Source organism: Panthera uncia (assembly GCF_023721935.1).
Source record: "Panthera uncia isolate 11264 chromosome B2 unlocalized genomic scaffold, Puncia_PCG_1.0 HiC_scaffold_24, whole genome shotgun sequence".
Taxonomy (NCBI): domain Eukaryota; kingdom Metazoa; phylum Chordata; class Mammalia; order Carnivora; family Felidae; genus Panthera; species Panthera uncia.
Genome location: NW_026057580.1, coordinates 71,395,202 through 71,410,453, shown reverse-complemented (window position 1 = coordinate 71,410,453; position 15,252 = coordinate 71,395,202).

Here is a 15,252-nt window from a genome sequence, read left to right as displayed (position 1 = left end):
CTGAAACAACTGTTTGTTTAAACTTTTCTCAGGACACTTTACATACAGATCCTAAATGTAGCGTGTGGGGGGGGGTGTGGGGGGTGAGGGGTGGGGTGGGGGAGGGGGGGTGGGGGATGGGGGAGGTGCGGGTGTGTGCGCCTGCGCGCCCATGCACGTCTGCTGCTTGTTTGTTTTCTTAGGTTTGTGGAAAGGAAATACTGTATTTACATCGTGCTTCGCCTTTCTCAGCACTCCCTTCCTTTAGTCCCAGGAACATGCATCACGCCGAACTTAACTATTTCTTGACAAACCCAGAGCATATGTTCGCACAGACAAGGAAGTCAGAATGACAACACTATTGAAGGTAAACACGTCTGCACTGAGCTATTATGTCCTCAGAATTCGGGCGTCTTTTGTGGCTCATTTTGTCACATCTCAATGATGGACTTGAAAACATTCAAATATTGGCTAAACTAATCTAAGAAAAGTGCTCTGAGAAAAATTAGGGCAAAATCAGCTTATTGATTCATAAACTTAAGAATTTGATGAAATGTAGTGTAATGATGTTTTCAAAAATTCATCACAAAAACTGGGAGATGTGCTGGATATAATTGATATTGCCATCACTTCTGGAGATTTATTGAAAACAATCAATGACTGAAGCTTTGTGAAGGATGCCTTCATTCTTATTATGACTTGGATGTTACGTGAAAATTGAAAAGTTATGACTAGTTCTCTGAAACTGGCAGAATAAAGAGAATGCATCTTGTATATATTATGAAAACCATAATTCTTGTCAAATGAAATGCATCTCTTCTGCATAAATCACTCAAGTGTGTTAGTGAATGCGGTGTTTCCTTTTTCCTCCCATATTTTATTGTCAAGCAAAACTGACGATGTTTTGCGGATACATATTCCAAATCAAGATCTCTCTTAGCATGTAGATATATAAGATTTTTGATTAGTATTTGGTAATCTTGACCAAAAGAAAACTGCCATGTCCAAGACTAAAGAGTAGGAGGAAGCAAAAATAAGGGTAATTCTAATAATACAAATTCATGAGCCTTAGTCAGTACCATAGGCATGGACCTGGGTCTATATTGTTTTTTGAGTTCTCTAGGTAGTGCTGAAGCATGGCCAGGTTTGGGAAGCACTAGCAAGAACCCAGTTCTCTCCACCTGGATTAATTTTCACATCTGTCAGAATGCTCTCCTGAACTAGATGTGGGTATGAAACAGTGTCTCTAGCTGGTGGCAAGGGAAAGGGAACAGGTGCTTCCCTCTTCTTTCCCTTCTGTGATAGCAAGTACGTCTGTGGTAGGTACACTAGCTGGCCGCAACACCTCCCTTGCCCCGCTGGAATCATCAGTTGACAGAGCTGGTGAGAAACGCAGAGATTACTTTAGAGGAATTACATTTTGTAGTTGAGGACGCATTTATATAGATATTAAGTTACTTGGAAGATCACATAGATAGTTCCAGAAAGATTTGAGATGAGAACTCAGATCTTCTGAGACCACGTGCTTTTCTAATTTTTAAAAAAGGAGGGGGGAAGAAAAGCTATTTACAATCAGACTTCAATCTAATTTCTCATCCTCATTTCCTATCACTTCACTCTCAGCACTCTGTTGACTTTTTCTCAGAACTCTGGGTATTTCATAATACAGTAGACATCAGTTGTAATGCCAGCTCAGTGTCCCTTCTTCCTTATTTTGGTAAAAGTTCTTGACTTGTCATTGTGAAACCACTTATCCATCATTCTCATCTGATTTGAGTGGGTTCACCCCAGCCCCTGGCTTGGGGAACAGGAAATGACTTAAACCAGGGCAACTGCAGGCCGAGCGATTGGTTCAAGAAGGACAGGGATTCATCCAGGCCAACGAGAGTCAGTCAGATACATTTTTTGGAAGCATTAGGAAAGAGCCGCTTTCTCCACTGTGGTCCTCATGAGCAGGAAGGAAACTATTGCAGCTGATGGCCTGGTTTGACAGCAGTTAGGGAGTCCCTGCCTGAGAATAAGGTCAACACAAAAGTCATGTGGAAAAAGAGAGACTGATTCTTGGTGTTCCACCTAGAGTATATGGATCCAGTCATGCCATTTCCATGTCGGTTCCTGGATTTTCTACTTATGCAGCCAATAAATCACCTTTCGGCTTCGGCCGGTTTGACTGGGTTTTTGTTACTGTGCAGCTATCCTACCATTTCCTTGTAATATCCATTTTCTATTTTTCCTCCTACAAAGCTATTTATTCGAGAAGGCATGAAAGTCAAGTTTAACTGTTAAAAATAAACAAGAAAAGGCACAAAAGAGTGTCCTGCAGGTGTTCTATTCTCGGCACAAACCAACTGCCTGGTTAATAGCCTTGACTTGATGACCGTTGGGGCAAGCATGTGGGAAACTGATTTCATTACTTTTAGAACACTGGCCTAGGCCTATGAAATGTCATTGGACAAAGATTCATGCTTTTGTGGGGTTTATCTTTTTATTCAGGGAAAGATAATTTAAAAAAAAACATGAAAAACTAAACATGTAAATTAGTCTGTGGCTAGTAAGTGATAAGTGTTGTGTTAAAAACACAAACAACAGCAAAGAAATCAGAGAAGGGGGTTCTTTTAGGGTTTTAGGACTTCCTTCCAGTGTAGGGGGAGATTCCCCCCAACAAAACACTAAGCAATTCTTGGACACCCCGCTGGTGTCAACTCAATTCTGATACTATTTACTAGGAGATAGCATCAGATTCCACAGGTTAAGGGTTCAGTATTGTAGGAATGCCTCATTCCCCAATCCCACCTCCCCACTTCAGAGACCAGGCACAAGCCTCAGGCTGTTACCTGCGAGTCTAGGCAACCAGCTATAGATTGGAGGTTCCAATGATCTCCTCCTTAGGTTCCTTTAATTTGCTAAAACAACTCGCTGGACTCAGGGAAACACCTCTGTTTACCAGTTCATTAAAGGATATGATAAAGGATATGAATCAACAACCAGATGAAGAGATGTAGAGGGTGAGGGATGTGGAAAGGGCACAGAACTTTCCTGACCTCTCCAGGCACACCACTCTCCCTGGATCTGCAAGTGTTCACCAACCTGGAAGCTCTCCAAACTCTGTCCTTTTGGGCTTTTATGGAAGCTTTGCTATATCGGCACAATTGATCAACTCATCAACTATTGGCTAATTCATCCTGTAGCCCCTCTCCGGTTCTAGATTGGGGGTGAGGTTAGTGGAACTGAAAGTTCCAAACCTTTAAATCACACAGCTGGTTCTTCTGGCAGCCAGCCCCTACCCTTAGGTGGGGTCCAAAAGTCACCCCATTAACATAATAAAGGACACCTTATTTGCGGTCGTCACAGGAAATTCCAAGAGTTTTAGGAGCAGTGAGTGAAGAACTACGGACGAAGACCAAACACATCTAGTCAACTGAGTGACCAAAATATATATTTCTTCTGAATCACAATATTGCATGGGTACTGGAAATGCTGGGGATGGGATTTAAAATTAAAATTTAAATTTAAAATAAAATTTCATTAGAAAAGTAATAACTAAGAAAAGACAGTGGTGAGGGTGACCACCTGGGGAAAGAGTGTTTTAGGCTTTTAGAACAACCAGTGCCAAGGGCAAAAGGGAGCAGACAGGTGTCCCAGGAGCAGGAGGCCAGGTTAGCTGCTACAGAGCTAAGTCAGGAAGACCACAGAGGTTAGATCACATTCTATTTGTAGCCATCTGTGAGCATTTTGGCTTTTATTCAGTGGAATAGAGAGCAAATAGGGTTTGTTTTATTTTTCTCTATTCTAGCAGAGGAGTGACATCTAATTTTCATTTTTAAAAAGTGCCTCTGGGTGCAATGGTGAGAATAATCAAGGGGATAAGGGGGGAAGCAGGGAGATGAGTTAGTAGGCTGTGGCAGATAACGTCCACAGATGCTCAACTCCACTCTCAGGCTTCTAAACTCTCCTCTGTGTACCATGAGTCTGGAAGCTTGCAGACCATTATTCCTAGGCTCTCTTGCCAGCAGGCTTTCACGTAAAATCTGCCAATGGAAAGCATGGTGGGAGGAGGAGTGTAGGAGGAAGAGACAAGCCAGTTTTTCTGCTTCTGATGGCACTTCTAGTCGCATGGTGGTAGGGGCAGTGGGTGACTGAGCACCTGGAGAACAGAAAAGCCATGAACCGATGGGAAGATGGGTGCAAATGGGACATGTTTGGGGCAGAAGTAAGTGGATGAATAGGGAAGAGAGGAGGAGTTCAATTTTGGATATAGGAAGTTTGAGATGCCTAGTAGCTATCCAGATGGGGAGATCAATAAGCGACTAGATAGTTTGGAGCTGGCTGTAGATATAAATCTGAAAGTTAGTGATGTCGTTTGAAAGCCATGAGATTAGGTGAGCTCACTGAGGAATGGAGAAAAAGAGGACCACCCCCGAATCCAGGCTGTCTGACATGAAAACTCAGGGAGGAGAAGAGAAACTGACAAAAACAGATTGAAAAAGAGGGATCAGTGTTGTAGGAGGAAGATCTCAGAGAAGAGACAGGGACCAACTTTGTCAGATGGGCTGCTGTGTCAAAACCGCATGGACGCTGAATGGACGGCTGACTTCAGCAACATAAAGGTAACTGGTGACCCTGACAAAAGTAGTTTTTATAGGGTGTGGGAATGAAAATCCTGGCACTAGTTTATTCATTCACTTATTCATTTTAAAATACCCGTTGAGGGGCGCCTGGGTGGCACAGTCGGGTAGGCGTCCGACTTCATCCAGGTCACGATCTCACGGTCCGTGAGTTCGAGCCCCGCGTCGGGCTCTGGGCTGATGGCTCGGAGCCTGGAGCCTGTTTCCGATTCTGTGTCTCCCTCTCTCTCTGCCCCTCCCCCGTTCATGCTCTGTCTCTATCTGTCCCAAAAATAAATAAACGTTGAAAAAAAAAAAAAATTAAAAAAAATACCCGTTGAGCACCTGCTTTGTGCCAATCACTGGGGATTTGAGGTCAATAAGGAAGACATTGCCCTTATCCTGTAGAAGTTTAGAGTATTCTACTGTAATGACAAGCTATAATTTCATGCAGAGATAAACTTCGAAACAGACTCTTATTATACGTGTGTGTGCGCATATACATACACACACTTAAAAGACTAAAGACAACAAGAAAGATACAGGCTAAGGGAAGTTTACTGTGAGGGCCATCGCACCGCTGGAACAGGTACTGCCTCTGAGCTGGGACTTGCTAAATGCTGTTTATCTTGGGAGTTGAAGCATCTGGCCTCTTTAAAAAGGGATTATCGACTCTCTTTTTGTTTTTATTTGGGAAAGTATTTGACCAGGTGCCATAATTTGATTTTAATCTGATTTTGTCTCTATAAGACTCAGATAGTTTAATTACTGGTTTGATCCGGCACCTAGAATATGAATTGCTGGAAAAATAACACGTTGCATTCCTATCGTCAGGTTTGTTTTCACGGATTCTCTCTCCTAAATACAAGTGGTTATTCATAACTCTTCAAGGACTAGGATTTGCAAAACAGTATTTTGATCATCTAAATATCATCTGATAGAACATGTAAAGCAATCTCTGAAACCCTAAAATTTTCTAGAATAAGTTTGCCATCAGGTCCTGTGCAAATGAAAAGAATTGAAACTGAAACAAAACTTAAATTATAGATGCTCTAATGTGTGTTTCATTATGAATCCTAAATATTATTCTTCTGTAATTCTTTTGAGCAAAGTAATCACTAGTAAGACAATAAAAATGTCAGTATATCTTGGAAGTTATTTCTTTATAAAACAAGAGACCTCTTGTTTTACAGAGAAGCTTTACTCTTCCAAATATAAAGTGCATCAGTATTTTGAGTTTTCTGTTTGAATTCTATATAGTATTAATAACCTAAATACGAGTGCTTTTAGGCCATGACAAAGTCACTCTGTGATAAGGCATGTGCATTTTGTTAATTCAGACCATGAGATTGTCCTGCAAAGAATTTCCTTTCACAAGTATTGATATGACCCGTTTTGAACTAATCCTAGGAATATTATTAATAAGTAGCTGGATATAACTTACCCCCACATTCAGAAATTTGAAATGTAAATGATTTGCACCCCAAACATGGGCATTTCAAGAAAGAGATTCTCTCACTGGGAACTTTCATCAGAAAATGGGTGAATAAATGAGAAACTATAGTACAATGCTAACAAAAACAAGAAAGAAAGAAAGGAAGAAAGAAAGCCGTTAAATATTCTGATTTTGACAGAAAGCCCTGATGATCTTCATGGCCTGGTTTTGGCTCAGAGGACTTGAAATAATCAGCCATGGCCCCCCCACAGTCAAGGTGTTTGCCATGTTTTCTTAGATTTCAGTAATGGAAGGCTATGGAATTAGTGGCTAAAATGAAAACTTCTTCGTGTTTTGTTTTCAGTTCTGTTGACTTTTCCTCAGGGATTTTTTTTTTTATCTCCTCTATTCTTGAAATGAAGATGAAAAGTTGTTTCCAGGAGTGTTAGGCATAATTTGAGTTCATTTCTCGCCCTACATGCAATTTCAATCTAGATAGTTTATTAGCTAATGAGACATAATGCGATTCCATTTGTCAAGATTAGATTTGTGGGGAAGAATCACAGAAATATCCTCCCCTTTTACCCTTTGCATCAAAGTGATTATGAATTCACCCTTGGCAGGGTGTTCTGCAAGGTCAGAAGCTTAGCCAAGCAGACTGGGAAAATGGCTCTGAGCTCGCTTGTTCACTTAGCTGACAAGATAGATGTAAATCAGGACTTGAAGAGGACTTTCCATTATTTAAATGGGAGAGAGTAATTTTCACTGGTTGGGTCTGACTGCTTAGGAAGCATAACACATTCCTTTTTGATAAAAAAAAAAACTCTGTGAGAGCAGTTTCCAAATTTTATTTCTCAGAATCAAGGGTCTCCTGTGTAGTGAGATGTGGAGGGAAAAGAGGAGACTCGGATGCCAATTCTGGCCCCTCACTTCCAACTGCTAATTGAAGCAGTTCTCCCTTCACTTTTTTTTTTTTTTTTTTAATTTTTTTTTTTTCTTTCAATGTTTTTTATTTATTTTTGGGACAGAGAGAGACAAAGCATGAACGGGGGAGGGGCAGAGAGAGAGGGAGACACAGAATCGGAAACAGGCTCCAGGCTCCGAGCCATCAGCCCAGAGCCCGACGCGGGGCTCGAACTCACGGACCGCGAGATCTTGACCTGGCTGAAGTCGGACGCTTAACCGACTGCGCCACCCAGGCGCCCCCCTTCACTTTTTTTTTTAAATGTTTATTTTTGAGAGAGAGAGAGAGACAGAATGTGATCAGGGGTGGGGCAGAGAGAGAGGGAGACACAGAATCTGAAGCAGGCTCCAGGCTCCGAGCTGTCAGCACAGAGCCCGACGTGGGGCTGGAACTCAGGAGCTGTGAGATCATGACCTGAGCCGAAGTCGGACGCTCTACCGACTGAGCCACTCCCCTCAGCTCTTTTAAATAGTAATATGTTCCATTTGAAAACAGTACTACAGAATAGATTAGCTGTTTTAAAAATTATTTGGACACCTGGAGAGGGAGGTCTCGTTAAATGAAGAGAACAGCATAATGAGGGGTGGGGCTCTAAACCCAGATGTAGTAGGGCCTGCTAATTGTTCCCTCAAATTCATCCTCCCTTTTTTCTTTTTAATAATAAAGCCCTGAACTGCCTGCTCTCCTCTACAATCATGTAGCTGGTACAAGACCACCCAGCTAGAAGCTGTATTTCCCAGCTTTATTTGAGCTAACCCTGAGTCACATAACTAAGTCCAGAGCAATAAAGTATGAGCAGAAGTGATGTATGTTCATTTCGTGTCAATTCTTTGGAAAAAAGAAGCTTATCGCCCTCTACTTTCTTTTGCCCCCTTTCCAGTGACTGGAACAACCTCCTTAATCTCTAACATAGAAGCTATGCAGTGACGATATCAGACCGATCCCACCAGACCTTAACTGCTATTGAGCTATGACATGGGTGAAAAAAAAATTCCATGTAGTTGAGCCCCTATATTTTGAGTTTGTGTTTGTTTGTTTGTTTGTTTGTTTTAATAGTAGCTCAGCCTTGACCCAAAGTGATTCAACAAAGGTCATGCAAAGAGTTGTGAGGTCAGTCTCATTAGAAAGGCTGACTTTCAAGAACTTAATCGTCGATGTAATTGAGTTTAATGTCATGTTTACTATGAAATAACATGGTATAGAAGGATATCACTCCAATCACTGCTGGATAGGCCGAAAGAGGTAGATTCCAGTCATTGTTGTCCTTATTATTTGAGACAGCACAAAAGAAAAGCAGGATTAAAGGCATAGGCACATCTAAACAAACAAACAGGGGCAGAAATTAAGAAGTGGGAGGTAATATTGCGACACGAATGGCTGGCAGTTAGTGCCTACTAAGAGGAAAGCATGAAGTGCAGAGAAATTCAGGCAAAGTGGCAGCTAGGGGAAGTGTTCTCATTATTTATTAAGTACTTCTGTTGTATTTTTCCCTGTAAGAAGCTTCTGAGACTTAACAAAATAAGTTATGTTACTGACACTCTGGTGTTTTACGTCTCCTGTTCCTTCACAGGCATCTTACTATGATCTCTTATCCAAGGGTTTCTCAATGCTCATGATACACCATTCCTCCTACGTCCTGCCATTGCCCCAAGCTGAACACATTGGAACTTGAACTCCCTTTCTTCTCATAGAGATTGCTTCCCTTTCTACTGTTAGCTTGTCAATTTTTTTTTGCCATTTCTCTCTAAGATTTTCTTTGGCTTTTCTTCCTTCTTCATTTGTTTAGCCAATGTCAACATGTCTTTCTTTTCTTCCTTTAGACTAGTTTTTAGACTCATCAATTGCTCTCTGTTCTCACACCCACCACTGGGTTTCAGACCAGAACATGTCAAACCTTGGATATAGCCCACAATCTTCTACTGGGTGTAATTGATTTAGTCATAACTAATTTCTGTTGATTCTTCCGTGTCAAGATCCGAGGAATTGCTCTAAAAGGTGGTTTTAGCATTTCACTTCCTTCCTCAAGAACCCAGAAGGGTTGACTGCATTTGCCTATTGCCAATAACCCCTGTTTACCTTGCTAGGCCTTCCATAAAATGACCCTGGTAAAATCATTCTGGGGTAGTAGCTAAGAGCACAGGTTTCGGTGTCCTCGTGAACCGGCTTCAAATTCTAGGTTCACTACTTATAGACTCTGTGGTATGGCCTCAATGGATTAAGCCTCAATTGACTATCTGTAACTGATGGTAATACCTCCTGGTAAGGCTTTTTGAGGTGTCTAAGATAGCCGTATCACGTGTGGAATAGCATACAACACACAGTGGGCTTTTGATTCATTTATTCATTTTTATTGTCTGGTCATGCTCCCTCTGCCCCTGTCCTCTGTGTTATAGTCCTTGCTTTCACGCATAGTATCTGCTCTCTCTTTTTATTTTTCATTATTTTCTATTTTTTAAAATGCTTTATTTATTTTTGAGAGATAGAGAGTGATCCGGGGAACGGCAGAGAGAGAGGGAGACACAGACCCCAAAGTAGGCTCCAGGCTCTGAGCTGTCAGCACAGATCTTGATACGGGGCTCGAACCCATGGACAGTGAGATCATTACCTGAGCCGAAGCCGGACACTTAACTGACTGAGCCACCCAGGTAGCCCAGCATCTGCTCTCTTACTTCCTTGGCACTTCAGTGCCTCCCCTTATACTCCCAGTGGAAGTCATACAGTGTCTCCTCATACAGTCTTCTCTGAATTCCCGTTGTTTCTCTCATTGCCCAATATGTTTTCATTTATTTTCTTCAGCTGCAGACGAAGTGCATCCTGAGGGACAGGAATCATTAACGGGCTTTTTTTTCTACTCTCTTCAGCATCTGGCTACTGTTGGTCACATATCATCTGTTCAACATCTAGTAACGAAGGTATTGAGATAGATGAATTCACAAATATCGTAATACAACAAACTCTTCAAAATTACTATACTAGGAAAGATTGTGGAGGGAACACGTGTCCTAAAGTCGCCTTGATGTTGTTGTGATCCCACTTTGCCCTTTCTTTATACTATTTCCCGTGTGACATTACTGAACTTGAGAATAATTCATAATATGGTGAAGAAGCTATGGGAAGGCTATTAGGTGAAGGTGACTGAGAGAGGATGTTGAACCTGGGGGTTGAAGGGAGAAGGGGGCAAAGGGCAAAGGAAAAGATACTAAATTGAGAGAAAGAAATGAAGGTAACATAAGTAAGAATAACATAGGAGACTAATTCACCATTACGCCTAACCATTGATATCAGTGGTATCATCAGACTCCAATCATAAACTTGAAAAATAGACATTAACAAGCCTTGTATAAGTAAAATCTAAGGCGCTTACAAAAATCTATGTTAAATGTAAAAGCTTGCATTATGAATGAAAGTTTATTGACCACCATTGTCCCAGACACATCATGTTCCCGGGAGTCTTAGAAAATCTCCTGATCCCAGTCCAGAGCTGAGGTTCTCTAGGATACCCAGAGCCCTGCAGGTCTGTGAGGGCTGGATGACTTTTGAGCCCCCTCATCCTAGGGCTCCAGGTTAGACTGGCATCAGTTTATCAGAGTCCCCAGCTTTGGTAGACTCTGGGCTTTGCCTCCTCCCTCTCAGTCTCTAAGGCTACCAAAAGCTCAGCTCGTTTTGCTACTGTTTTATTTTTTTCTAGATCGGCAGATGACTTTGGCGCAAAAGTGGCTTTGCATCTTGGCTTTCCTTCTCAGGGATCTTGTCTTTTAGATTTTGGTCCAGTAATTCCTCAGCATCTTATTATCTCTTTGATGTTTTTAAGAAGCAATTATTGTTTTTATTATTATCATAAATATTTTGTTCAGCAAGTTTCATTTGTTCTCCATAAAAGTGTAGGTCTGAATTATTTCAATTGTAATTATTAGAAGGAAGCTTGTCATTGCATTTTATAGTTGCAGAAATTGACGTTTAAAGAGAGTAACCCATCCAGTAGAACCAGAATTTCAATCCAGTTTGTTCTCATCTTAAACCTCTTGCTCATTTTGCTCTGTCATGTAGGCTGACAAGTGAATTTGGTAGAATTTGGCTATAAGTCTAATGTATTGGGTAGAAGTTACAGGAATCAGCTATCTGCCTTTATCTCACTTTTAGCCTTGGTTTGCAACATTCCCTCCTCCAACAATATTAGTTATTAAAAAGATAAAAGAAAAAAAGATTGATAAAGCCTGCTGGCTGTTGCTAACTCTATACATTGTGCCTCAAAGAACACTGGGATATTTTCTTTTTTATCATGCACCCAGGTGGCAAAATGATGGAATCTATCTCCAAAGGGCTTAAAGCACTTAACCAACGTGATCTCATTAATCCTCACAACACGATCTTAATGTTTTTGTTTTATAATGGGTGCAATTTACCAGTAGGAAGTAATTAACTTGACTCAAATCTTGATTTTAAAAACTCTTCTTTTTGGATCTCTTGATTGTTATACACATGTCTGGGCTGCCTCTCCATATTAACTACAGTGTGGTTTATTTAGAGTGACATTCACAAGTAAGACTTTAGGGGAACACTTCGTAAAACCCAAGGTAAATGATGTTAAAGGGATGGAGTTAAAAGGATGTGTTAAAAGGATGGTGTTCGGGTGGTACTTATAGGTTTGGGATAGAAATTCCTTCTAGTCTGATACAAAAGGAAACAAAGAATTGGAGGCAACACACCCATATATCAGGCCAACACCACAACATTACCTTTCGATAAATGTGGAAAATTGTCATTAAAGGGCTTCTGTTTCAACTATATGGACAATTAGGACTATACAGTCCTAATTCTGTGCTAGAACAAATGGTAAACTATTATACACTTGTGTGCATGATGCTTGTAAACAGAAGAATTAGACACTTCAATATTGTTTCTTATAACCATACCGAGGAGACCAGAAGTGCAATCAAAGATTGACAGAGTTCACTCGAGGGCAGAAAGTTTTTCACACTCCTGAAAAAGGTCAATGAAAATATTTTCAGCCAAGTTTAAAAATCACACACCCTCTTGTTTAAAGCTTGCTTACGTGCCTCGTATCTACACACCAGAAATGATGCATACCGGAATCAGAACTTTATCCTCGACCCCCCCTGAACTTTGGACAGGAAAGGTCACGTATCCAAAGCACGCAGAAGCAGGAAGCTCAGATTGCCTTTTTGCCACATCCCGGTAGTTGCAGAGAGAAGTTTTTGTTAGGAGAGCTGTAAGGTCACAATGGGGCAGCACTTGAACTTTGTCATGCTTATGCAGCAAGAAAAAATGACTGCTGGTCTGATTGGGGGCACCTCTAACAAAGGTGACCCGAGTTAAATATAAGGAACACAATTAGAGTAGCATGAAACACATCAGCCAGACATTTTCTGTAGCCAGAGTCCACGACGATCATGTGCTCGTCAGTATTTGTGGGCATGATAGCTTATGCTAGAGCAAAACCTCACGGTGAGATGGGGATTTAAATAGCTGATTATGGGGATTCATGGTTAGACTGCCATTTTATCAGGCAATGATGCCTTTTGTTTCTGTTGTCAGGGTTATGAGATGTTTCTATTCCTCAGAAAAAGCTATTTTGCTACAGGACATTTCTGAGTTCAGATAATGGCCTCTCCAAGAAGCACACGGAGAGAAAAGATGACTTCATGTCAAGACAAGGCTTTGGGAATAAGCTGAAGTCACTGCATGTTTGCATATTAATGAGAGGGAGCAGGTGAACATTAACAAATGGAAGCACAGAGGGTGGCTGGTGAAATCGCTAGGGGCTGTGCAGGCCCCAAACGATTTGCTATTAAGTACAAGCTAATGGAGTGATGCTTTAGATTCTACCAGCATAAATGATCCATAGGAAGCGAAGAGCTAGGAGTACTCATTTTCTTTCCTCTTTATAGTATAATATTTCAGCTGGCATTACGATAGTAATCAGTGATGGGGTTATTAAATAGAAGTAGGGCTAATTTCAGCATAAAGCAGAACAGTAAGAAGTTGCTAAAATGCTAAGAACTGTTTTGCTTTTAATGTCGCTCTGTGTCAGAATAGCGTCACGAAGAGCACAGAGTTAAAACAGGCTGTGGAGTCAAACAGCCTGGGTTCAAGTCGGTCTCTACTACATCCCGGCCCCGGGACTACCCGGAAGTTACTCACTTGCCCTCTCTGCAGCTCCGTTTTCTGTAAAGTGGGGGGTAATACGGTATTCCTGTCATTGTTACAGTATAATCTTAAGTAGGTAATTTTGTACTGTAAGCAATATAAAAATCTGTGTTAAAAAAATGAACTTCTGGCAGGGAGCCTGGATGGCTCAGTCGGTTAAGCCTTGGACTCTTGACCTGGGCTCAGGTCATGATCTCATGGTTTGTGAGTTCAAGCCCCAAGTCGGGCTCTGTGCTGACCGTGTGGAGCCTACTTGGGATTCTCTCTCTCCCTCTCTCTGCCCTTCCCCCGTCTCTCTTTCTCAAAATCCATAAAATCAACAAGTCAAATACATAAACATTTTTTAAAAAGTAATTTTTACCAAGAGACTTCTAGTTTCTGTCTTTTAAGTAGCAGTTTTCTGGCACATTTAAAATATTCTCTGATATATGCAAATCTTGACTTAGGCACATTCCAGAAAGCCTGGTGTCTGGCTTTTGTCCTCTCTCTTGTCCTATCCAAAAGCCTTAGCTCAGAGCTGGGAGTCCCTAACAGGAGACCCAGTCACTGCGGCAGAAAGGTGGGCTTTGGAAAAGGAAGTTCTTCAGTTCCTTTCTGTTGGCTCCTGGGAAGCCCACATGGGAACAGAGTTACTCCACAGGTGTGGGTGCTGCACAGAAGGTGCAGATGAACCTATAAGGTAGACATGGGTAGGCATTTGGGAACTTGAGTAGCGCCTGGAGAAATTTAACCAATCTCCTATTCTCTGATATAAAAGTGATGTGGCTATATTATATGGTAGAATTCAAAATTCACCTAAAGACTTTAATCAGGTGTTTGAGGTGGGCATAATATAAAATGTAAAATGTAGAAGTATTCCTCCCTGACATTAAGGTACTGCAAAGAAATTACAGAGAAAGACAGTTGGCTCTGTATTCCCAAGATCAGCTGCATCCCCACTCCACAAGACTAATCTTAGCTTGATCAGCCTCTTGGGAGAGTCACCTTAAGTAACTAGTCTTTGGCTACTTTTCCATAGGAAAAGTAAGTTTTTGCTTTTTATCAATTGTGTTTTTAAAGCTAACCTGGTCAACTGAATTGTTATTAATTACTGGTGTTATGTTTCTAACTTAGTGGTTATAACATTACATATATAGTTTTCTCATTCTCTTCCCCCTCCTCCTCCTCCTTTTTCATAACTAACCCAAGAATTAACATTATCTTGGTATTTATGGGAAACATAATTTGCCAGCTAAGGCTATATTAGGCAGCTTTTGCCTTTGAACATACAATTCATGAATTTTAGACAGATATATTAAAGAAGAAAATTTCCTATTTGAAAAGCTACACAATTTTAATTAGACTCTACAATAGTTTTCTTAAGTTTATTTATTTATTTATTTATTTTTTTGAGGTAGAAAAAGAAAATAAAAACTGGCAAGTAAGTCAAACCCTTTGACTTGACACCTTGGATGATATTTGTACAACGTGAAATTTTTATCACATTTTGCCCATTACTTTATTGAGCTATTTTTAAACAACTAGGAGCCTTGAGTTTTAAATCTATATAAAAAAAAGAATTTATTTTAATGAATATAAATGGACTAAAGCAGGAATTAGCAAACTATAGCCTTTAGGCCAAATGTGGCTTGTTTGAGTACAGTATAAGAGTTAAAAATGGCTTTTAAATTTTAAAGTGTTGTAAGAAAAACAAAGGACAATATGCTACAGACACTGGATGTGGTCTACAAAGCCCAGAGTATTTATTATCTGGCTTTTTACAAAAGTTTGCTGACCCCCAGTCTAAAGGATTACATGATATATTGTTTCTAACTCCTATTAATGCTGTCCTAGTCCTTTCCAGGATTCACTGTTGTTTGATTGTCCAGCCTCTTCAAGGAGTATGGCTAGAGTTAACACACATGGATCTGAGTTCCCATAGAAAAAGCTGTGGCTTTTCCTGATTATTTTGTAGCTGAATACAGTAACACCATAAATTCAATTCCTGACCTTTACACTAACTGGAATTAACCTTCCCTGGTCTTAAGTAGAATCTTGTTTTCTGGCCGCAATTATTCAAGAATAATTCTCATTAGTAGGTGGTAAAGGACAGCCACAAGACT